We start from the raw sequence: 24564 nt of genomic DNA on the forward strand, positions 1-24564 counted from the left end.
CACTTAATTACAACATCAAATCAGTACACATATGCTCATGACAAAGATATTGTTAATACATCATAAACAGTAAAGATGCCCTCTTTACGCTCTATAGAATGGTGGTATCAGATATTACGGACAGTACAACAATAAACCTTCGAATGACGATTGAATTCATTATAGACCAAATTAATATTACTTAAATAAACAACATATAATGTATTAAACAATACGTAGGGAATGATCCATGGAATGTCATGTTGTGGTCTCTTACTTTATAACTGTACATAATACGATGCTCTGACAAATTTCGATATATTAAAATGAAATAAAACACAGAGAAATTCAATTAATGAAGTGGCTAATGGATTACCACAATTCCAGGGCCATGGGGACAACAACCTCTTTCCTGCCGCTATTCGCCTGCCGTTGACCGCATGGGTTGCTGGCTACTGCGGATGTCTCAGCGTCTGCCTCGCCTTGACCGGGCAGTCGAACCAATTCTTACAGATCCACCATTTCTGTAATTTTACCTGGCTAACAGCTCACCAGCATAGGTGTTATCTTACACTATGTGCTAAGCTTCATCCAAATCACAAGCTAGAAGAACATAAATCTAATTATTATTCAAACTGGTCACAGTATAAGACTTTTATGGAGCTGTTTCTTCTTAACGAAGGATGTTGCTCGCAGAATGGGCGAATTATTTCTATAACGAAGTATGCTAAGGAAGTTCATAACATTATCTGCTCCGGACTTGACTTATTGCGCAACTTGACGAGTGAAATCAAGAAAATGTGGCAAAGTGTCCTTCTCGTATTCTCAACACAAATTAAAAACAGGATGCATGACACCAGCGTGAAAATTCATTCTGGAACGAAGCAAAGAAGTGTCCAGTGTGGTCACGTTTCTCAGCATCTAAAGTTTCAAACGTTGTTCTAGAAGAATGTTTCACTATCACAGGCACAGACGAAAGGGGAGAGAAGAAGGCAATGAAAGAAGCAAATAATCGCAGTAATTGTAGGTCCAAAAAACGACTGTTTCCTGGATACGACGTTTTACGACCGAGTGCGTGAACTCCTTATCATAGAGTCTCCAATGATACAAACAGAAGATACGCTCTTCAAGAAACACACATTACTGCAAATGTTCGACATTGCCACCATTCTTGTGAAGAAAGGTTTCAGCACATTCCCTCATCGATGCCTGTACAAGATCAAAAATGCCTGAAGCGTTTCGAATGTATTGACAACCATCCACAACGAATTCCCAGAATTCATCGACAATATCAGCAGGGCTGGAACACACTAAAGCTTTTAAATATCATGTACAAAGGAAATCCAACTGATTCGAATCGCCGACCGGAGTGGCCGTGCGGTTCTAGGCCCTACTGTCTGGAACCGAGCGACCGCTACGGTTGCAGGTTCGAATCCTGCATCGGGCATGGATGTGTGTGATGTCCTTAGGTTAGTTCAGTTTAATTAGTTCTAAGTTCTAGGCGACTGATGACCTCCGAAGTTAAGTCGCATAGTGCTCAGAGCCATTTGAAACATTTGATTCGAATCAGGAGACTAGGGAGGCCATGTTAATTGTGAGGAATGACCGGTACACTTCTTGTTGAACACCAATGAAAGTAATCCCAAACAGCTGCATGAAAGTGTGGCAGTACACCATAATCGACACACCATTTGCAGCCTTTCATCATGCGGAACGTAATAGACCAATAGTGTTGTAACGTTTGTATGAGTGCACATACACATACTTCGTATCACGAAAACCATCGTTTCCTGTTACTACATGTGTCAGAATACTTTTGAATTCTTGTTAGGACAGGTTAAGAACAAGATATTGCAAACGAGAATGGTCGCATGAAAGTGTCTGACTACGTTAAACCAAAAACAAATGTTGTTTCTTCAGTGGGAGGTTCTGTGAATAAGGAACAGAACAGTGAGGATATCGTGAGTGGAGTGAGCTTCTTGCAGGTATAGGGATGAGCAACCTGTTGTATTAGGAGGCAAAGAACTACTATACTACGCATGTGGATAACTGTCTCAAGTTTTGTTCGTTCCAGGTGAGGAGATAAGGTAGAGGAACAGATTTAGGCACAGCGACTTTCTTAATGAGTGGTACAGAGAGGATTTCTGCTTTGACAAGAAGAGTTTATGTTTCTCTGTAATATGAAGAAAAAAAAGGAACGCCAAGGACATGTAAGGACACATTGAAATAAAAGGTGCATACGGGGATACTGTGAGGTATGTGTGCGTGTGTGTGTGTGTGTGTGTGTGTGTGTGTGTGAGAGAGAGAGAGAGAGAGAGAGAGAGAGAGAGAGAGAGAAGAATGTATCAGCTACAAGTGATTAAGAAAAAGGAATGAATATTATGGTTTAATGGTCCGTTTACCATTGTGTCCTTAGAGCCCAAAAATGATTCAGTAGCAATAAGCTAAGTTAAAGAGTATTATATTTATCTTCCATTAGCAACACATACTATGGCACTATTTGCAATTAATGCTTTGGTCTTAATGGTTGTCCAGCGTGGTTGTGACCTCTTATTCGATGAAGACACTTTTGAAGGCTTGTAATAAAGTACAACCAACAACGCAGGTAATCAATTTCGTTCGTACGGTCGTGAAAGAATGGGCAGTGAGGAAGATAGAACGGTGAAAAAATTAAATAGTCGTAGGGTACTGATGGCCGGTAGTCCACACCTGGGGAAGTTCGTCCACCCTGTTGAAAGGCTTTTCGGTTGACGCCAAATGGAGCGACTTGCGTTTCGATGATGACGAGGACCACGCAATATCCAGATCCCGAGAGGAGAAAATTTCCGATCCGGCCGGGAGTCGAACACTGGCCCCCTGCATGGCAGTCAGACGCGCTTACCCCCGTATAAGAGGGTGGATATAGATCGGTGGTTACAGAACAGTGACTACAACCCTGGATTTGTGTTTAGGAGGATCAGAGTTGAAATACTCTCCTGAAGATTCAGATGAGGGATTTCCGTGGTTCCTTTTACCGCTTAAGACATATACCGCGATGGATAGTCTGAAAAAAGTGCTGCTGATGAGTATCTTCCTCAAGTATCTGAACATGCACTCCGTATCTCATGAAAGCGCGGCCGACACAGAGCACAATCAGCCCTAAGAGAAAGCCATACTAGGTATGTTTTACGTTTTTTTTTGTTTTTTTTTTTAGTCATAATTCGTCTCACGGGTTTAATGCGTTCCACGACAAATGTCTATCCTGTGCCAACCTCTTCATACCAGAGTATCACATGTAACTTACGTCCTGAATTATTTGCTGCATTTGTTCCAATGTCTGTCTTCCTCTACAGTTTCGCCCTCTACAGCTCCGTCTACTATCCTGGAAGTCATTCCCTGGTGCGTCCACAAATGTCCTATCTTACTATCCCGTCTCTTTATCACTGTTTTCCACATATTCATTTCCTCTGCGTTTCTGGGCAGTACCTCCTCAATCTTTGCCTTATCATTCCACCTAATTTTCTACATTAGTCTGCAGCACCACGTCTCAAACGCTTCAATTCTCTTATTAATGTATCACTGTGCTCCAGACTGATATTCTCAGAAATTTCTTCCTCAATTTAACATCGATGTTTGACACTAGTAGATATCGCTTGGACAGCATGCCCTTTTTGGCAGTGCTAGATTGCGTTTGATGTCCTACATCCTCCATCCGTCATTGGTTTTGCTACCTAGGCAGTAGAATTCCTCAACTTCATCTACTTCGTGAGCATCAAACCTGATTTTAAGCTTCTTACTGTTCTCATTGGTGCTAGTTCTCATTACTTTCGCCTTTCTTCGATTTACCCTCAGTACATATTCTATACTCATTAGACTGTTTATTCCATTCAGCAGATCATCTAATTCTTTTTGACTTCCACTGAGGATAGCAATACCATCAGCAAATCGTATCATTGATATCCTTTCACCTTGAATTTTATTTCCACTCCTGAACCTTTCTTTAATTTCCGGTATTGCTTCTTCGGGGTACAGATTGAACAGTACAGCCGAACGGCTACATCTCTGTCTTACACCCTTTCTAATCCGAGTACTGCCGTATGAACCTAAAATAGCCGTCTTTCATAGCAGTAAGAGTGACTTAATAGTCGGTAAGCATTATAACAGTATGTTATCTATTTTTTCTGCTTAGCAACAAAGAGAGAAACAGGACAGAATATCTAATTGTAGGCTATCATCAAATTTCATTGACATTGGCCACTGTTTATGAAGTACGACACTCATACGAAACACGATATAGTCCGGAGAGAATTACACATTTCAATGAGAGGAAAGGGATTCACTGAAATTTACTACCTTAACGGTCGCACTACAGTATAGTCGGTCCTCGGTCCTTTGTACACCGGAATTCGTACAGCTTGTCGTTCCTTGGAGTGAGACTTCACTGACTTCTGAGTTGGATCAGAAGGAAAAAGCGACTGCTCTCAAATTATTGATTCTATATCAAAATACAAGCTGATCTCTCCGCAAGTCAGAGTATGGAAATTTAGTGAACGTTTATAGTCCATACCTACTTTATTTTCTTACCAATTGCAAACCTCTTATGATGTTCTAAGCGCCAGTCATCTGCCTAATTCCATCACTCAGCCTATATGTTCCAACTCTGTAAATAAAACTACTCATACGCAAAGGAAAGGTTTTCGATACGTCAGTGGGAGAAAACTCACAACCACAGTACTCGATACATTTTACTCGTGGAGATTCTGATACAACTTATACAACTGAGGCGAGTAAGGACAGGTGCATCGCTTGTCGACGTATGTAATTAAATGACTGTTAGTACATTGAGTAGAAATTCTCTAACTCTACTGTAGCCTCAATCTGGTTGTGGTTTGCATTGGAGGTGACTACAGTGAAAGAAATTTATCATCTACGTAAATAAAAAAAGAGGGAAAACAAATTACCTTAATTTTTTGTATTAAAGACCACAGCATTACATTACAGAACCAAGCGATCGTGCGAACTCTGTTATAAAAGCATTAATAAAATATTTTTATCTCCTTCTGAATTATAGGAAACTCCATATTACAGGGACAAAGTAAAATTTCTTTTCAAGTTCAGCGTGCGAACAATATATGGGCACATAATGAAAATCAAGATAGGAGATAATATGAAGCAAAATGAATAACTTGAAAGGGTATCTTGTTAAGCAACTCAGTGAGGCGTCGTAGTTTAAATAGAACCATAGTTTAAGTCTGGGACTGTTAAAAACTGAATATAAAGCATATCATAGCATCCACAGATGCTAAATTGATCCATATTTTGTACACAATTTGCAGACTGAATTCTGTTCTGTTTCTCATGTTCGTAGATATACAGTTCGTATACATCATTTCTTTACGTGGGTCTACTTTTCTGTGGAGACTTTGGTATTTTTTTAAGCCTACAAAAAATGTCTGGCTTCTTTATTTATAATTCACGAAATCGCCGAAACACAGGTTATGCTGTTAATTGGTAAATGGGGTCAGTGCGTTTCATGTCACCCGTTCTATGTAATGTAAAAACAGCACTACCGTAGCACCGACATACATTGCGTTACAAGCGATGTTTTCGTTTACAGCTAGACGTCATTGTCATCCCGCAATGGAAACCACGATAAATATTGGTTTGACCAATAAGGTGTTTAGTCTATTTGTGTCAGAATGATACATTTTTCGAGATTTATCTGTATCAGGGTGTCAGGCTTGAAGCCATATTTTGTGTCCGGAATGATAGTTGCTGAAAGATGTGGAGTCTACAACCACTAAGCTGCATATAATATCACTCCTTTCCAAAGCCATTAAAGTGAAACAAAAAGCTTTTGAATAACTCGCTAAGTTTTCAAATAGAAATAAAGTAGTAGGACTTCACTGGTTTTTTCGGAAATCTAAATATATAGAACTGATTAGCTCTAACTTGGAGATTCATTTGTAACGAAATTGTACTTTTTTTATGATGATTAAAGTCGAAATTGAAAAAGGTGTTGCCAGATATGGAGTAGAGATATACACGTACTGTGTACTTTGCACATATGAAAACTGATTTTAGCTAATTGTCATGTGGTGTACTACAGAAAAGAACTTTTCTAGGACCGCTATACACACATCAAAGAAGTTTTGCACCAACCCGGTTACCAGAACTCCTGAAGATAGACGTTGACTGTGAAATTGTATCACAGACACAGTCCCTTTGACTGTTTATAGATGTCACTAAATTCACCTAAAGATGTAAACAACCATCATGAGCAGCGCCTATTAGACGGAGGGGGTCAGACAGCCGATCAGTTCCGGTCATTCAACCAGGAAGGAAGTACACGTGTTGTCTGTAGTTCAACCATGGCTAGACGGTCAATACTGCGGTTCGATCGCGTCCACATTGTCACTTTGTGCCAGGAAGGACTCTCTACAAGATAATTGGTGAACCAAAGCGGTGTTGTTCGGACATGGAGGAGACACAGAGAGACGGGTTCTGTCGATGACATGCCTCACTCAGGCCGCCCAAGTGCTACTACTGCAGTGGATGACCGCTAGTTACGAATTATGGCTCGGAGGAACTCTGATAGCAACGCCACCATGTTGAAAAATGCATTTTGTGGAGCCACAGGACGTCGTGATACAACTCATACTGTACACAATAGGCTGCGTGATGAGAAACATCACTTCCTACGTCCACGGCGAGATCCATCTTTGCAAACACGACACCATGCAGCGCGGTACAGATGGGCCCAGCATCATGCCAAATGGACCGCTTAGAATTGCCATCACGTTTTCTTCACTGATGAGTGTCGCATATGCCTTCAACCAGACAGTCGTCCGAGTCGTGTTTGGAGGCAACCCGGTCAGGCTGAGCAAGCTAGACACACTGTCCAGCAAGCGCAGTAAGGTGAACATTCCCTGCTGCGGTGGGCAAGCATTATGTGGGGCTGACGTACGCCACTAGTGGTCATGTAAGGCGACGTAGCGGTTGTACGACACGTGAATGCCATCCACCGATAGTGGAATAAGATCAGCAGCATATTGGTGAGGTATTCGTCTTCACAGACGACAATTCTCGCCACCATCTTGCACATCTTGTGAATGACTTCCTTCAGGATAAGGACATCGCTCGACTAGGGTGGTCAGCATGTTCTCCAGGCACTAACCGTATTGAAAAGGGCGACATGACCCACCAACCACTCTAAGGGATCACGTCCAATCGCCGTTGAGGAGTGGGATAATATAGACCAACAGTCCCTTGATGAACTTGTGGGAACTATGCCACGATGAACACAGGCATGCATCAATGTAAGAGGACGTGCTACTGGATATTAGAGGTACTGGTGTGTACAGCAATCTGGACTGCCGCCCTTGAAGGTCTCGCTGTATGGTGGTACAACATGCAATGTGTGGTTTCCGTGAACAATAAAAGGGGCGGAAATGTTGTTTATGTTGATCTTTATTATAATTTTCTGTACAGGTTCCGGAACTCTCGGAATCGAGGTGATGCAAAACTTTTTTCGTATATATCTGATATAGCAGATGGAATATGGAATTGGTTGGGGTGGTGGGAATTAATGGAGAACATGGAAAGTTGGAAGAGAGATTTGGAGAAAACCAGGGAGAGACAGGGAGCGAGAGCAAAAGGGAGAGAGTAAAAGTGGGGATCGAAGACTGTGAGAGTACGAACAGATAGCAGAGAGAGAGAGAGAGAGAGAGAGAGAATGAGAGAGACGGAGACAGACGGACAGAGAGTCTAACACTGGAGTGAACCAGTGTTAGAAAAGACAAGATACACGAAGGAGAGGGAGGAACAGGAAGTAGGAAGAGGGTGCTGTATGTGATGCGGCTGGCGGAACGCGCTGGGATGTGTGTGCTGCGGCAGCGCCCAGTGCTTCTGCCGGCGGCAGCACGTCCTAATGAGCCGCGACTCGCAGCAGAGCCAGGAGCCGGTGGCAGGAACAGCAGCCGGGCACCGCCTGCCTTTGTTTCCGCGCCAGAGACGTCCTGCAGTTAAAATATGCACACGGCCCGCAGCGCACAATGGCACAATGCGCGCCGGTTGCCGCCGGCTGGCCCGGCCGCGCTAGCGCTGCCGCTGCTGAGCCTCCCGCGGAAAATTGCGCCGCCGCGCGTCGGAGGGATCCCACCCTGGCTAGCGTAGCGCTCGTCTGCGCGGTCGCTGTCTCGAGCACAGCTGGCAGGTGTCCGGCTGCCCGCACCTAGTGCCCACTGGAACCTCATCAGTTCGCCTTCTCAGTCCATCATTCCTATATCTTAAAGAGAACTTCCTACTCTTTCAATATCTTTTTTGTTATTTAACCTATTCTGATTATGCCCATCAAGCTCCCTCTTACATCTAAACAGGATTACTCCTAAGAAATAAACAGTTTCATATGATAAACATTACTGAAGTGATATTGGTGTCTGAAGCGGCGATGTGAGTAAATAGTTATATGCATCTTGCACAGGATAGAGTAGCATGGAGAGTTGCCTCAAACCAGTCTCTGGACTGAAGACCACAACAACAACAGGTGTAGGAGATCGATGTTTTCTGATACAGTTGTAGGGGAAGGACATTTAAGGAGACTGCATTTGCCAAGAATAGTGTGAAGAAAGGAAGAGGTGGTTGGTGAGAGGGATGTACAAAGTATTCGGACACACCCAAAAAATATGTTTTTCTTATTAGCTACATTGTTCTGCCACCTATTGCCAGGTAAACCATATCAGCTATCTCAGCAGTCATTAGACATCGTGAGAGAGCAGAATGGGGCACTCCAAGGAACTCACGGGCTTCGAACATGGTCATGTGATTGGGTGACACTTGCGTCAAACGTCTATACGCGAGATTTCCATATTCCTAAACATCCCTAGGTATACTGTTTCGGATGTGACAGTGATTTGTAAACTTGAAGGGACACGTACAGCACAAAAGCATACAGGCCTATCTCGTCTGTTGACTGACGAGTCCACCGACAGTTGAAGAGGGTCGTAATTTGTAAAGGCAGAAATCTATCCAGCCCATCTCACAGGAATTCCAAGCAGCATCAGGATCCGCTGCAAGTACTATGATAGTTAGGTGGGAGGAGAGAATACTTGGATTTCATGGTCGAGCAGCTGCTCGTAAGTCACACATGACGCCGGTAAATGCCAAACGACGATTGAACAGTGGAGAAACGTTGTGTGGAGTGACGAATCACGGTGCACAATGTGGCGATCCGATGGTAGGGTGTAGTTATGGCAGATGCCCGGTGAACCTCATATGCCAGCGTGTGTAGTGCCAACAGTAAAATTCAGAGGCGATAGTGTTACGGTATGGTCGTGTTTTTGATGGAGGGGGGGGGGGGGGCTTCCATCCATTATAGTTCTGCGTGCCACTATCACTGCACAGACCTACATTGATGTTTTAAGCACCTTCTTGTTTCCCACTGTTGAGGAGCAATTCGGGGATGGGGATTGCATCTTTCAACACGACCGAGCACCTGTTCGTAATGCACGGCCTGTGGCGATGTGGCTACACGTCAATAACATCCCTGTAATGGACTAGTCTGCACTGACTCCTGATCTGAATCCTACAGAACACCTTTGGGATGTTTTGGAACGCCGACTTCTTGCCAGGCCTCACCGACCGACATCGGTACCTCTTCTCACCGCAGCACTCCGTGAAGAATTTGCTGCCACTTCCCAAGAAACCTCCCAGCACCTGAGTGAACGTATGCCTGCGAGAGTGGAAGCTGTCTTCAAGGCTAAGGGTGGGTCAACACCACACTCAATTCCAGCTTTACCGAAGGAAGGCGCCACGAACATGTAAGTCTTTTTCAGTCAGGTGTCCGCATACTTTTGATCACATAGTGTATGTGGCTGACGAGCGCGCACGGGAATAATAATTAGCATTATTGTTGGATTCGTAGATAAGTGATAAACTGTCTTCTGAAGCTGGAGATGTCTTCATTTCTGAAATATAATAACATCTCCAGCTTCAGATGACACTTAATGAAGTTTCTATTAAAGCAAAGATAAGGATTACCATTGCCCTCTACACCGTCGTTACCCTGCCCAGTTAATAACTTCATTTTCACATACATACTACAGTCATTGTCCTTCATATCCCATTACACAGTCGCTGAGTGGTTACCACACTGGACTCAAGTTCAGGAGGAAGACAGTTCAAATCCAAGTACGGCTATCCTCACTTATTTATTCTGTAATTTCCTTAAATTGCTCAAGGTAAATGCTGAGACGGTTTCTTAGAATGGGCACTGCCGATATCCTTCCCCATCCTTGACACAATCCAAGCTTGTGGCTAATGACCTCGACTTCGATGGGGCGTTAAACCCAATCTTCCTTCCTTCCATCCTTTCATTAGACAAATTTTCTCTCGCTAACTACGTATGTTCTCTCCAGGACTTTCCCAGGGGTAGGATAAATAATCCCAAATTTTTTATAGATTGATCATTCTCTAGTAAGACTGTTTTACTGGCATTTCAACCAATATCTGTCGTTCATCTTCACTTGTAAAATTACACTTGCACTTTTCTTAACAACTTCCTGTGAAAACTCCACTTTCCAAGTTTAAAACTCATGTTTCCTCATAATTTATTTCTCACATCCACATAATGCTCGCAACAGCTTTAAATTTTCTTAACGCTCTTTCTGAAGATAATGCCATTTACTAAATCAACTTATTAATACCCTCGTCCTTTTATCATTTTAGAATACAATTAATTCCACTTCATTCATAGGAAATCACTTCTAATATTGCTGGGTATTTACTAAGTTTGTTCATTCACCTAATGCTTTAATTTCAAATAGCCTAACACACCACCCGTTTTTTCTTGTCTACATATTTGTATTAAATTGTAATGTGCTATTTCATCGTCCCCTCTTCAACCAAAACATCTTTACCCTTCATAAACATTAACTTTCACATTCATTTAACTTTTCATGATCGGTAATTTTTTCAGTTCCTTCAGTCTTATTCATTTCCTCATGACCAATGATTTCAGAAAACTATTGCTACACTTGTTCTCCAACAAACATAAAAATTTGGCGCATTTACCAAGCACCATAAGATTTTCAAAGCTGAAGAAAATTTTTTGCACCATTAGCAGTCGGACTAGGTAACCCTTTTTCTTTTCCTCTTACTAACGTTCGGAAGGTAGCTCCTCTATGAATAGTCAAAAATTGGTGGTGCGTCCATGTTTTGTCTCATTTTTAATATTATTTTATTGCCATGGATAAGATACAATTTTAGTTGCCACACGAGATGGAAATACAATTCTGTACTGGAGTACAAAATTTCATACTTCGCTTTGGAGGATGAGGAGATTAGTGTTTAACGTCCCATCGACAACGAGGTCATTAGAGACGGAGCACAAGCTCGGGTTAGGGAAGGATGGGGAAGGAAATCGGCCGTGCCCTTTCAAAGGAAGTGATATAGGGAAATCACGGAAAACCTAAATCAGGATGGCCGGAGACGGGATTGAACCGTCGTCCTTCCGAATGCGAGTCCAGTGTGCTAACCACTGCACCACTTCGCTCGGTTACTTCGCTTTGGTCGACGAGTTAATCCACAAGGTAAATCTGTTGCTGAACTGTAGAATGACACTTGCCTGTTGTGATATTGGGCATGTGTTGCACAGACTGACAGACACTACAGGTGGCCTATTAATGCAGCACTTCAATACGCGTTTTTTATTTTCGAATAAATTAAATTGTGCATAAATTCTGTTGTTACCTGTAATCTACGCTACTGGCCATTAAAACTGCTACACTAGGAAGATGACGGGCTACAGACGTGAAATTTCACCTACAGGAAGAAGATGGTGTGATATGCAAATGATTAACTTTTCACAGCATTCAAACAAGGTTGGCGCCGCTGACGACACCTACAACGTGCTGATATGAGGAAAGTTTCCAACCGATTTCTCATACACAAACAGCAGTTGACTGCCGTTACCTGGTGAAACGTTGTTGTGATACCTCGTGTAAGGAGGAGAAATGCGTACATCACGTTTCCGACTTTGATAAAGGTCGCATTGTAGCCTATCGCGATTGCAGTTTATCTTATTGCGACACTGCTGCTCGCGTTGGTCGAGATCTAATGACTGTTAGTAGAATATGGAGTCAGTGGGTTCAGGAGGGTAATACGGAACGCTGTGCTGGATCCCAACGGCCTCGTATCACTAGCAGTCGAGATGACAGGCATCTTACCCGCATGGCTGAAACGGATCGTGCAGCCACGTCTCTATCCCTGAGTCAACAGATGGGGACGTTTGCAAGACAACAACCATGTGCACGAACAGTTCGGCGACGTTTGCAGCAGCATGGACTATCAGCTCGGAGACCATGGCTGCGGTTACCCTTGACGCTGCATCACGGAGAGGAGCGCCTGCGATGGTATACTCAACGACGAACCTGGCTGCATGAATGGCAAAACGTCATTTTTTCGAATGAATCCAGGATTTGTTTACAGCATCATGATGGTCTCATCCGTGTTTGGCGACATCGCGGTGAACGCACATTGGAAGCGTGTATTCGTCATCGCCATACTGGCGTATCACCCGGCGTGATGGTATGGGGTGCAATTGGTTACACGTCTCGGTCACCTCTTGTTCGCATTGACGGCACTTTCAGCAGTGGACGTTACATTTTAGATGTGATACGACCCGTCCTCTACCCTTTATTCGATCCCTGGGAAACCCTACATTTCAGTAGGATAATGCACGACCGCATGTTGCAGGTCCTGTACGGGCCTTTCTAGATACAGAAAATTTTCGACTGCTGCCCTGGCCAGCACATTCTCCAGATCTCTCACCAATTGAAAACGTCTGGTCAATGGTGGCCGAGCAACAGGTTCGTCACAATACGCCAGTCACTACTCTTAATGAAATGTGGTATCGTATTGAAGCTGCAGAGGCAGCTGTACCTGTACACGCCATCCAAGCCTTGTTTGACTCAATGGCCAGGCGTATCAATGCCGTTATTACGGTCAAAGTTGGTTGTTGTGGGTACTGATTTCCCAGGATCTATGCGCCCAAATTGCGTGAAAATGTAATCACATATCAGTTCTAGTATAATATATTTGTCCAATTTATACCTGTTTATCATCTTCATTGCTTCTTGGTGTAGCAATTTTAATGGCCAGTAGTGTAGTATTTAAGAGAAAAAACTGCTTGTTACTTTCTTTATTCTTCACAGACATTGCTGAACGCGTAGCCTAAAATCAGCCAATTTGTGCTCGTGTAAATGTGAGTTGTGTAGTAGGAATTGAATCGCACACCTGACTTGCCGTTGCCTTCGAATGCCTCATAATGTGAAGCGGATAAATGCTTTCGCTGGTGATGCACTACACTCTTGTCATTTCAGACTCCTTTAAGTTCAGAGCAGCTATATTCTATCCTGATTAGAAACGGAAATCTACACGATGATAATCAAGTACCTGCTAGTTATCTTACAAGTTGCATTATTTAGCAGAGTTCAGGCACTTTGATGTACAACATGCCGCATTTCTGAAGCACTGAAAGTTAGCGAAAATCATTCAAGAAAATGTCATGTTCCTTATCTTTAGCAATAACAGAACTGCGGTAATTATCTTCTGTTTTACTGCCGATGGTCATATGCAAAAGCTACAACATTTCGTCGCTGGATCCTACCGCGGTCGTCAGCTTCTTTAAATTACATTGAGACACGATGCTAAAGTTTGAAATACTATAATGGCAGAAGGTCCTTTGATCTTTGTTGGAGTGATTAGCTCCAGACCCGTGCTCAAACATAAACAGTCCTCTTGTATTCAGGAGCACCGAATTTAATTCCACGTTCTGTCACGCAGATTTAAATCCATCGATATTTCCGACAGGTCACTTACACAAGGACTCATCTAACTTTTATCTCCAGACTTTTTTCTGTTATGAACTTCTGATCTGTCTGTTCTTGACATTACTGTCATAAGCTGGAAGTCTGTTTCAGTTTAACCATCTTGTGAACTGACATAGTCTCTTACGATACATTTTTATCCAAATCTTATATTAAAAAGCAAGAAATGGATGACCCCCTCAGTATTTCTTCCTGGATATTGAGCCAACATGGCCGAAACTTCAGGCTGGCCTGACGACGACTCGAACTATTCTACATCTACGTGATTACTCTGCTATTCACAATAAAGTGCCTGGGAGAGGGTTCAACACTTCTCTACCGTTCCACTCTCGAAAGGCGCGCGGGAAAAACGAGCACTTAAATTTTTTTTGTGCGAACCCTGATTTCTCTTATTTCATCGTGATATTTCTCCCTACGTAGGTGGGTGCCAACAGAATGTTTTCGCAATCGGAGGAAGAAACTGGTGATAGAAATTTCATCAGAAGATCCCGTTGCAACGGAAAACGCCTTTGTTTTAATTATTTCCACTCCAGTTCATGTATCATGTCTGTGGCACTATCTTCCCTATTTCGCCATAATACAAAACGAGCTCCCTTCTTTCAACTTTTTCGATGCCTTCCGTCAGTCCCTTCTGATGCGGTTCCCATACCGGACACCAATACTCCAGAACAGGGCGGACAAGCGCTGTGTAAGCAGTATCTTACGTCCATTTTCCTACCCTTGCTTGTTGTGTCGTAAATATTCCCTATTACTCCTGTAAGATCACATACACAAGAAAATATCGTAAGGGGCAGAGGACCTCCAACAACCCGTATCACAGTAAATGACCTTACAGCCAATTTACCATCCACATTAACAGTGGGCGTAATTGTATACGAATACGTTAAGATAATTATGTTACTTGATCTTGATACACTTTTCTTGGTAACTCTAAATTCCAGGATTCTTTTCATGTGCATTTTCTCTGCAAATCCCTATTGTTCGGAGATGATGACAAGTACCTTACTGATGATAGCATTAGTTTTCTTATCTCATCTGCAAATTTTCGATCCGCTTCCTCAGTTCGCTGTGCATCATCAAGTTGACACTTCGTTTGAAATTTCGTTACCTTACGTCTTCCGATTCTTTAGCACTGATTGAAGGTATGCCAATATCCACTTATTCTCCTGGAACCACTGTAACCTGAGTCGTGCCCAATTTGATGTGCATAACGTAGTAGGTCAAACATGCACATCCGGTAGTTTGTATCGAGCGTCCTTGAAACGCACCAACACCAGTTGTTACAACGAGTGCGCCTTGTCCTCCTTTGAATATCCGTAGTTCTCATCAGGAGCCATGGGGTCGTATTAGTGCTGACGTATTGGAAATTTGATCATTATAGTTTTTTACTATGCTTCGGATGATCTCCCATGCAGGTAATTAAATTTAGTACTCGCTCCTTGGACGACGGTTGTTGTTCCACTGGAGACGGGATTTGTGGCTCCCTGCATGACAAGGATGATGAACCAGATGGCGCGACACCTGTTTGAGTATCACCTTCGCTTTTTAAGCACGTATCGTCATCATTGTTCTCCCCGTGTACATTGTCCGCACAGTAGTGCGTATACGACACCACACATCCACTGAGTCAGCCGGCCGGGGTGGCCGAGCGGTTCTAGGTGCTACAGTCTGGAACCACGCGACCGATACGGTCGCAGGTTCGAATCCTGCCTCGCGCATGGATGTGTGTTATGTCCTTAGGTTAGTTAGGTTTAAGTGGTTCTAAGATCTAGGGGACTGATGACCACAGCAGTTAGGTCGCATTGTGCTCAGAGCCATTTAAACCTTTTTTTTTTTCTTTTAACCACTGAGTCATCTTGCAGGCACGGTAATATTTCATCTGCCGCTTCTTTCTTACTCTGCGAAATTCCTAGGGTTCCATTCCGAAGAAATTTCAACTTCGGCAGCTGTTGTAGATATAATGCAATGTTTGTTCAGTTTATTGTTGGCACTGCTCTGCTTTGTATCAACACTACTAGCACTGTAGCAGTGCTGTGAGTTACTCGTCAACCGCAGTTCAACTACGTTCCATGGCCTCATACTGTGCTCACCACTGGATACCTCCACTCCCTCCCCACTGTTGCTATTAGCAATCAATATTGTGGTTGCATTGTAGACAATATGAGGGGTGTCGAACGTGGTGAACATCATTGACCTTTTGTGACCTCGTACCCAAGGGCTTCCTCGTTACGGGTATGCTAAACATAACCCGACGCCTCACTAGTCCCATTACTTACGTTCTACATCTGTAATTAAGGTTTGGTGCAGAGGAGGCAAGAAATGTCAGCATCTGAGAATCCATTGTGTAACCGGTGCCCCGGAGGAGGGCGTCGTGAGCGGCCTGGCCGTGTTCTTGCGGTCTCGCCGGCGCAGCTTGGCCCGCGGGTTGTTTGCGGCCGGCGTGTTTACGTGTCTGCGGGCAGGCGGCTGCGCGCCGCTCTCTGTTGACAAACCAGAGTCCAGCCCGCCGCGGAATGGCGGTCGCCGGCCACCGGGCGTGCCACTTCTGCGTCTGAGGCTCCTCCGTCCGAATCGAGGCCACACCGCTGACACGGGTATAAGGGGCTATCCGTAAACACGGTTCTTGTGTCCCCTACGAACTACACGAAGTTGCAAGGGATTACTGCTTCAGGACAGGATTACTCGTAGCTTATCGAGCTTCTTGTTGTATCGTTTGACTGTGAAGTGTGGAACAGCCGTTTTTGAGTGACGATTCGCCGGGTGTCAGTAGAGGTCTTTACTCTCTCTCTCTCTCTCTCTCTCTCTCTCTCACATACATACACACAAGCACACACAAACACATACACATACACACACATACCACAGACCCTTTTTACTGTCTTTAGTCAAGAATAAAATACTGCGAAATTTGTACAGACATCAAACTGTTCTTGTAAGAGTTCAAAGACGCGAAAATCAAGCTGTACTTGAGAAAGTATTGTACTGTATCAGCGATGTTATTCAATCTGTACGTTGAGAAAGCTGAAAGACGATCAGGGGAGGAGTTTGGAAAGGGAAGTGATGTCCAGGGAATAAAATATTACTTTTGAGGTTTGCCATTGGTATTTTAATTCCGTCAGACACAGAAAAGGACTTGTAACAGCAAGCGGACAGAATGGGTACTGTAATGAAAAGAGATTATAAGATGCATACCATAAAATAAACACAAGTACAACGGAGTGCAGACGAATTAAATAAGGCGATGCTGAGGGAATCAGATTAGGAGATGAGACACTGTATTTGAAGAGGTTTGTGGGATAATGGTGTAAGTCAGTTTTGCTCGTTTTGAGAAATTTATCGTTCTGAGAAACTTTGCACAGAAAGATCAAGTAAGATGAATAAAGATCGTATAGTGACATTGAGTCTAAAAAGATATAGTATTCATATTGGAGCAAATCTTGTCATAATATTAATATTATCATCATAACTGATTATAAATTGCATGAATTCAAATTGAATTGACACAAAAATACATCCCAGTCATCTTTACCCTCAAAAGTTTCTTTCAGAGAATGAAAAGACACATGGCGAGCAGAATAGATGTATGGTAACAAGTCTAACACGTCTTTTTCTCAACATACTAACAAATCGTATTTCACCTTTTAGTGGTCTTGTTTTATACTTTTGAGTTGGGCTGGACGTCACTTCCTCTCTTTTTCTGTGTGCAAGGTGAAAAACTCCATACCAGTATTCAAAGTTTTCTTGTAATTTATCTTCGAAGGTATATACATTCCCTACAGCAATCACTGAATTGGTAGTCCTGATACCAGACGCTATAATTCATTAGTTTTGCGATTAACTACTTCCTTCTCCAAAGTTACCGTCTTTAGAAATCTTTGTTGCTTTATTTGTACTACCGTAAATGTCTTCTTTCTCCGTGACTGAGCAATGATTTTATACCAGTCTGACGGTGTATATGTAGTTCTTGCTTTTGCCTGGAGTTTCACGGAGCCAATATTACCATCGTTTGACAGATACGGGTGTCCGTTTGTCATAAAAATATAATCTAGAACAACCACTTGAAGTAGTGGTTATATCACAAGTTTCAAAGAGGGAAGTGCTATTTTCAGATTTCTATTTAGTCCAGTGCAGGCATAACCGTACTAGCCACTTCTTTCATATGTTTCACAATTCTTGATGAAATTTCCTGTTATTCTCTCGAAGCTATATTTAATCCAACACATGCATCAAAGCAGAGTCAGTTCTGAGGTAATGAGAGCCAAGATTATAACAATATAAACAGTGCTTATAATATGCCACTGAACATGTTAACTTGGGAACTGCCAGGGCTTTTTTCAGATGAAATTTAAAAGCAGAAACATATTCAGGGTTATAATTTGATAGTTCCTTACGCATTTTCATCCACTTTTATGCAGTTCTCATTACATGTAATTCATGTTCCACATCTAATTTTGTTCAATAACGTGCATCATACAAACAATTTCACAGTAGAACTTGCGGCGTTATCTGTGATGCTGTTGTGCATACAATGACTTACATCACTATGGCAACCAAAGAGTGCTGTTTGTACGACATAACGTAGTACCTAACTAATTTTTGTCAAAATATGACTTATGCCATTATGCCACAAACCCCTTCGATTAGTCTATAAGTTTTGTTGTTTAGGCTTTAAAGTAACTAATGATGGAGTACAGTGAATACAAAATGCTGACTATACCAAAAAATTATTTCTGAGAAACAGGAATCTCGTAATATCGAATATAAAATTAAATGCCAGAAAGTCTTCTCTGAAGGTATCTGCTTGGAATGTAGCCTTGTACAGAGGCGAAAAATGGACAATAAGCAGTTCAGACCAGAAGACAACAGAAACTTTTGGAATGTGGTGCTGAAGAATAATGACGAATGTTAGATGGGTAGACTGTGTAAGTAATGTGGAGCTCCTGAATCGGAATATCGAGAAAAGAAATTTTCAGCAATTATACTAAAAGAAGCGCAACTAGACCAGCCGTAGCCTTCTGCGAAACAACTCAGCTACGACTGGAGAAATTGATTGCCGTGGACAGTGCACCATCTAATACTTCGACACTGCTCGCTGCAATCAGTAGGAGTTGGTCATACACGGTTGCTTTTGAGGTATAATCGTAGAAAAGAGTTAATATTGAAGCCCGTTTACTGTTATAAACATTAGTGAAAATAAACAAGGAATCAGCCACAAGTAAATAATGAAATGGGTGAGCGAGTGGATGCCATGTTTCCCTTATGATAAAGACGTTACCTAAATAATAGTGTTTAGAACCTTAAACGCAATTTTATTTGAAATAAGCACAGTGTGGTCTCACATCAAATATATGTTGAATGTACAGTATTCAAAGTAGCAAAGCAAAATTTAGTTACGTATTGCAAGCAAAGCGCCTATAGAAAGCAGTAACTGGGGAATAAGTGCATGAAGCAGCGCATTAACGCACGGGGAACTAGTTGCTAGATTTAAAAATTCGACAGCGCGAAGTCTAACGAACATACACAGCTAAATCTAAAGTTCATCATCAACAAAGTTATCGCGACTAATACGGCACAAGTTCATATCATATTTGAAATCGAAATGCAGCAAAAGTCACTAATGTTCACAGATGAAATAAAATTCTAAGACCTTACAGCATTTAAAGTCCCGAAATGTTTCCAAGTGTTCAACTCACGACCACAAAAGTCCCTGCGTCACAGTATGAGGCTATGGCCGCACAAATCCCTCTGATATTACACACTGAAGTCCACCCGGCAAAAAGACCAATAGCTTTGCTGTGCGGGCTTCTTTAAGAACTCCGTAACGTGACCCCTATGCTGCTCAACAGTCTTACGTTCAACATTCAAAAAATTTAAACATAAATGGCGCACATAAACGTAGTATAACGTGTAACAATGTTCTGGTCAATATACGTTTGAAGGTAATAGTTTAATTTAAATTTTATAACAATGAATAAGTTACGAAATTCTTGCCGCAATAAGCGCTAAGGTCTGACTGTAGTCAAAACTTCAGCTTTAAATACGTAACGAACTACAAATGGTAGTTGCGTAAAACAATCAATTAGTTGGTTAAAGAACTTGGATTACTGATGATCTGTTACAGAGAACTCAAGTGATGTGGATGAATTCGCTGTTAGGGTATATATATATATATATATATATATATATATATATATATATATATATATATATATATATATATGTGTGTGTGTGTGTGTGTGTGTGTGTGTGTGTGTGTGTATAGTGTGTAGAAGAAAAGTAAAACAAAAATCTTTCTTTTACTCATTGGAATAAAAAATTAGCTATATAAACAGCCACATGAATCAGAGATACATGCATACACAGGCTTAAACATTATGCGAGTTCCTATCTCGGTGGAAACGTATTACTTTCTTTTTGGTTAAATGTCGTTATTCACTCAAAGTGAATTAGATAGGTCAAGACTGAAAAAACTATTGAGACCTTTCAGTATGCAGCACGAAACACATTTCTGGCTACGCAGGTACGTTCCAAATGCTGTGGAAGACATCGTCATAAGGTAATTAAGTGATTTATAGAAGCGCAGCTATCGCATCTAGCGTGGTCACAGCAAACAGACAGAAATAAAGCAGCAAACAGAGAGAAATAAAATTAATTCCTTAATTTCTATCACATATTCGGACTCTTGATAATATTTCCAGTAATTCGATACTAAACTGAGACCGGTCGCAATAGTTTGTTACCCTTTTTGTACTATTAAACTGTCAGCCTCTATAGATGAGTGGAGAGCACGGCGCGGAATGCAAGGGGCCCGGATTCGATTCCCGTCACCGACAGTAAATTTTCCGCTTGGGGACTGGGTGTTTTCTTCATCATCGTATCATCCATGTAGGCATGCAAAGTGCAGAAGTGGCTGCCACTAGCAAGACGTGCAACAGACGACCGTCTACCCGACTGGACGCCTTAGTCACATGACATTTCGTTTTACCATTAAATTATTTTTCCCAGTCCAGCAGACACCACTGATGTCTTGTCTACATACAGGATCATCAGTTAGTCAAGTCCTGCAGAGATACCTGGCCGTTATTGATATTTTAGTAGAGCCCCGCACGGTAGTAGAGACATATCGATCCCTCTGGAATTCGAAAAATAGCTGACCGAGCAGGTGTTAACGTTTGGCCGTCTTCGACCTGCCAGTTATGATTAGCGATAGAAAGTGCGCTGGAGCTACGAACTGTTGTGACTTTGCTGTCACGCCGTCAATATAGCGAGATACCATATTTGCAAAGCCACCTGTCGTGATAGGGTCAGCATTATCGTCCGCACTACACTTTCTATGATAGCATTTGTTAGCTTGGCTGGCTTCTTTAGTTGTCAAGTTTCAGTTTCGTCTGCTCTCCGTGCGCTGTCTCCATGTAATTTTTCCGGACAGGGTAACTAGTTGTAGATTTATTTGTAACTTCTGTCTCGTCCCACCGCAAGTTAATCACTCGCCCAGAGGCTATTACTTGTGAGTGATACCTCATGGAAGACATTGTGAGTTAAGTTCTGAATACACGATTTACCAGAATCTACGGACTTCCACTCGTCTGTAGCTTTCCTGCTGCCCTCTTTTCTTTATTCACTATTAATCAACGAAACACTTGCAACAGGAGAGGAAGTCTGACGCCAGTACGGACCAAAGACAGAGGATCAGCATTTGAGTGATGTGTCAGGGACCAAAGACCTAGTCGGCGCGAAAACAAACTAGCTACAACAGCCTCTTATTAAGTCCAAATCATAGGACTTGACAATTACATGAAGCACACCCTGTTTGTTCTCATACATATTCTGTATACGCACGTGGAAAATAATGTAAAGAAAGTTTCAAGTAAGACATTTTTATTGTCTTGACCGCCTGTAACTACACTGCATTTCTACTTTCGACAGGACTAAGCTGCCATCTTCAGATCCAAGTTCTACAGGCTACGCAGTCAAACTGTGCGCTGTGGCTCTTAAGATAGCAGCTTAGTCCTGTCGAAACTAGTAATCCACTGTGCTTTCAAGCGGTCAAGGCAATCACTGCTTGACACCTGAAGCTTTCTCTCAACTGGATCCATTGATCGCTATCCAGCCGACATTGTCAGGTATTTACATTCTTGTGAAAAAAAGGTATGGGATAGCGCTATGCACATATACAGACGGCGGTATTACTGTGTACACAAGGTATAAAAGGGCGGTGTATTGGTGGTGCCGTTATTTCTACTCAGGTGACTCATGTGAAAAAGTTTCCTACGTGATAAAGGCCCCGCGGCGGGAAGTAACAGACTTTGAACGCGGAATGATAGTTGGAGCTAGATGCATGAGATTTCCCATTTCGGAAATCGTTAGTGAATTCAGTGTCACGAATGTGTCGACAGTACCAGTTTCAGACATTAGGTCTCACCTTGAACGACGCAGTGGCCTACGGCCTTCACTTAACCGCTGAGAGCAGCGCCGTTTGAGTAGAGTATTCAGTGCTAAGAGGCAAGAAATACTGCTTGAAATTGCGGCAAACATCAATGTGGGACTTACGACGTACTTGTCTGTCATCGGGCTATGGAAGCTATGACTGACAAGAGTGCCTTTGCTAACAGCACGACATCAACCATACCGCAACCCCCCCCCCCCCCCCCTCATTTACCACACTCATGACCATCTCCGTTGGATCCTAAACGACTTAAAGGCTATGGCATGGTCAGTTGAATCCCGATATAATTTGGTAAGAGTTGACGATAGGGTTCGAGAGTGACTCAGACCTCACTAAATAATGGTCCCAAGTTGGCAACTAGGTACAGTGCAGGTTTGTAGCGTCTCGATAATGGTGTGGGCTGTATTTAAATGGGAAGGAATAGGTCCTCTATTCCAGCTGAACCGATCACTGATTGGAAACATTCTGCTACTTGGATACCGTTTGCAGCCAACAACGACGGGATTTTTAAGGGCGACAGTATGCAACGTCACTGGACCAAAATTGATGGCATTTGGTAAAAACATTTTGGAAAATTAGAGTGAATTATTTCGGCAACCAGAATGCCCAATAAGAATCCCATCATACACATATTGAAAAAATCCAGAGGTCAGTTCGTGCACTAGCAACACTTCCGGAGTTATGTACGGCTATAGAGGTACCATGACTCAATATTTCTGCAGAGGACTTGTTGAGTGCATGCCATGTTGAGTTGCTGCACTACGCCGGGGAAAAAGAGGTTCAAATGGTTCAAATGGCTCTGAGCACTGTGGGACTTAACTTCTGAGGTCATCAGTCCCCTATAACTTAGAACTACTTAAACCTAACCAACCTAAGGACATCACACACATATATGCCCGAAGCAGGATTCGATCCTGCGACTGTAGCGGTCGCGCGGTTCCAGACTGTAGCGCCTAGAACCGCTCGGCCACACCGGCCGGCCAAAAGGAGGTCCGACACGATGTTAGGAGATATTCGATGTCTTCGATCACCTCAGTCTATAATATCTGGAATATGTTCCGTGCCCTTTTGGGATAAATGATAATTAATTGAAACCCTCAGCTGCCGACAGGTGTTGTTGATATACCTCGATGGGGGCAGCTGAAAATGTGTGTCCCGACCGGGACTCGAACCCGTGATCTGCTGCTTACACGACAGACGGTCTATCCATCTGAGCCGCCGAGGACACAGATGAATATCGCGACTGCCGGGATGTATCCCTTGCACGCTTCCGGTGAGACCCACATTCCCCATCGAGGTATGTCAACAGCACCTGTCGGCAGCTGAGGGTTTCAGTTAATTATCATTTATTCTTGAGAAGCTGCACCGTCATCAATGGTATCTGTTCTTTCGAGAACAGTTACTATCTTCATACATAGTTAAATGGCTACCCGGCCATTGACCTTCGTCTGTGCGAATGCGCACAGGTTGCCCGAACTCTCACAGGAAATATTCTGCTACTTGGATACCGTTTCGAGCCAACACCTTAGTGTGCTCGAGTAATGAGTGGATGGGCAAATACCTATTAGGAAGATTACGTATTTAGATTGTGGACGGTTGGGAATGTGCGGCTCACGGGAAGCGTGCAAGGGATAAGTCCCTGCAGTCGCGCTATTCATCTGTGTCCTCGGTGGCTCAGACGGACGTAGGCACGGTAGCTCAGCGTGTTCGGTCAGAGAGCTGATTGGCTTCTGTAATAAAAAAAACTTAGTGGAAGGATGAACAGACGAACTGGACCGGATGTCATGTGACGTCCGCAATGACGAAACACAACGATCAACAACAAACAAAATGCAAAAAAAGTGTCTGCCATGTAAGCAGGAGATCCCGGGTTCGAGTCTCGGTCGGGGCCCACATTTTCAGCTGTCGCCTTCGAGGTATATCAACAACACCTGTCGGCAGCTGAGGGTTTCAATTAATTATCATTTATTCTAGAGAAGCTGTACGGTCAACAATGGTATCTGTTCTACGAGAACAGTTACTACATTCATACATTTTTCGATATTTATTCATTAAAAAGAATTTGTACCCAGATGTAATTGGAAGTCAGTATTTTGAAGTATTTGGACCGTTTACTGCCATTAGGCACAAAGCGGGGTCATGCCCTCCGCGGCTACTAAGTCTGCGAAACGCTGATGCCGGCAGTAACGACAGCGGCAGTGGTGGCGGGGCGGCGGCGGCGGCGGTGGTGTTTGCCGGGCGGTTAATGAGCGCCGCTCCTTTGTGGGCGTCGTG

The 24564-nt window shown here is 42.9% G+C and overlaps 1 protein-coding gene across 1 annotated transcript in view; it reads left to right on the top strand.

Moving 5' to 3' along the window:
* LOC126482173 (antifreeze protein Maxi-like) overlaps nt 1-24564 on the top strand; it is a 132211-nt gene that overhangs the window by 101561 nt on the left and 6086 nt on the right. The window lies entirely within an intron of this gene.

This window comes from Schistocerca serialis, chromosome 5, assembly GCF_023864345.2.
Source record: "Schistocerca serialis cubense isolate TAMUIC-IGC-003099 chromosome 5, iqSchSeri2.2, whole genome shotgun sequence".
In the NCBI taxonomy this organism is placed as follows: Eukaryota; Metazoa; Arthropoda; class Insecta; order Orthoptera; family Acrididae; genus Schistocerca; species Schistocerca serialis.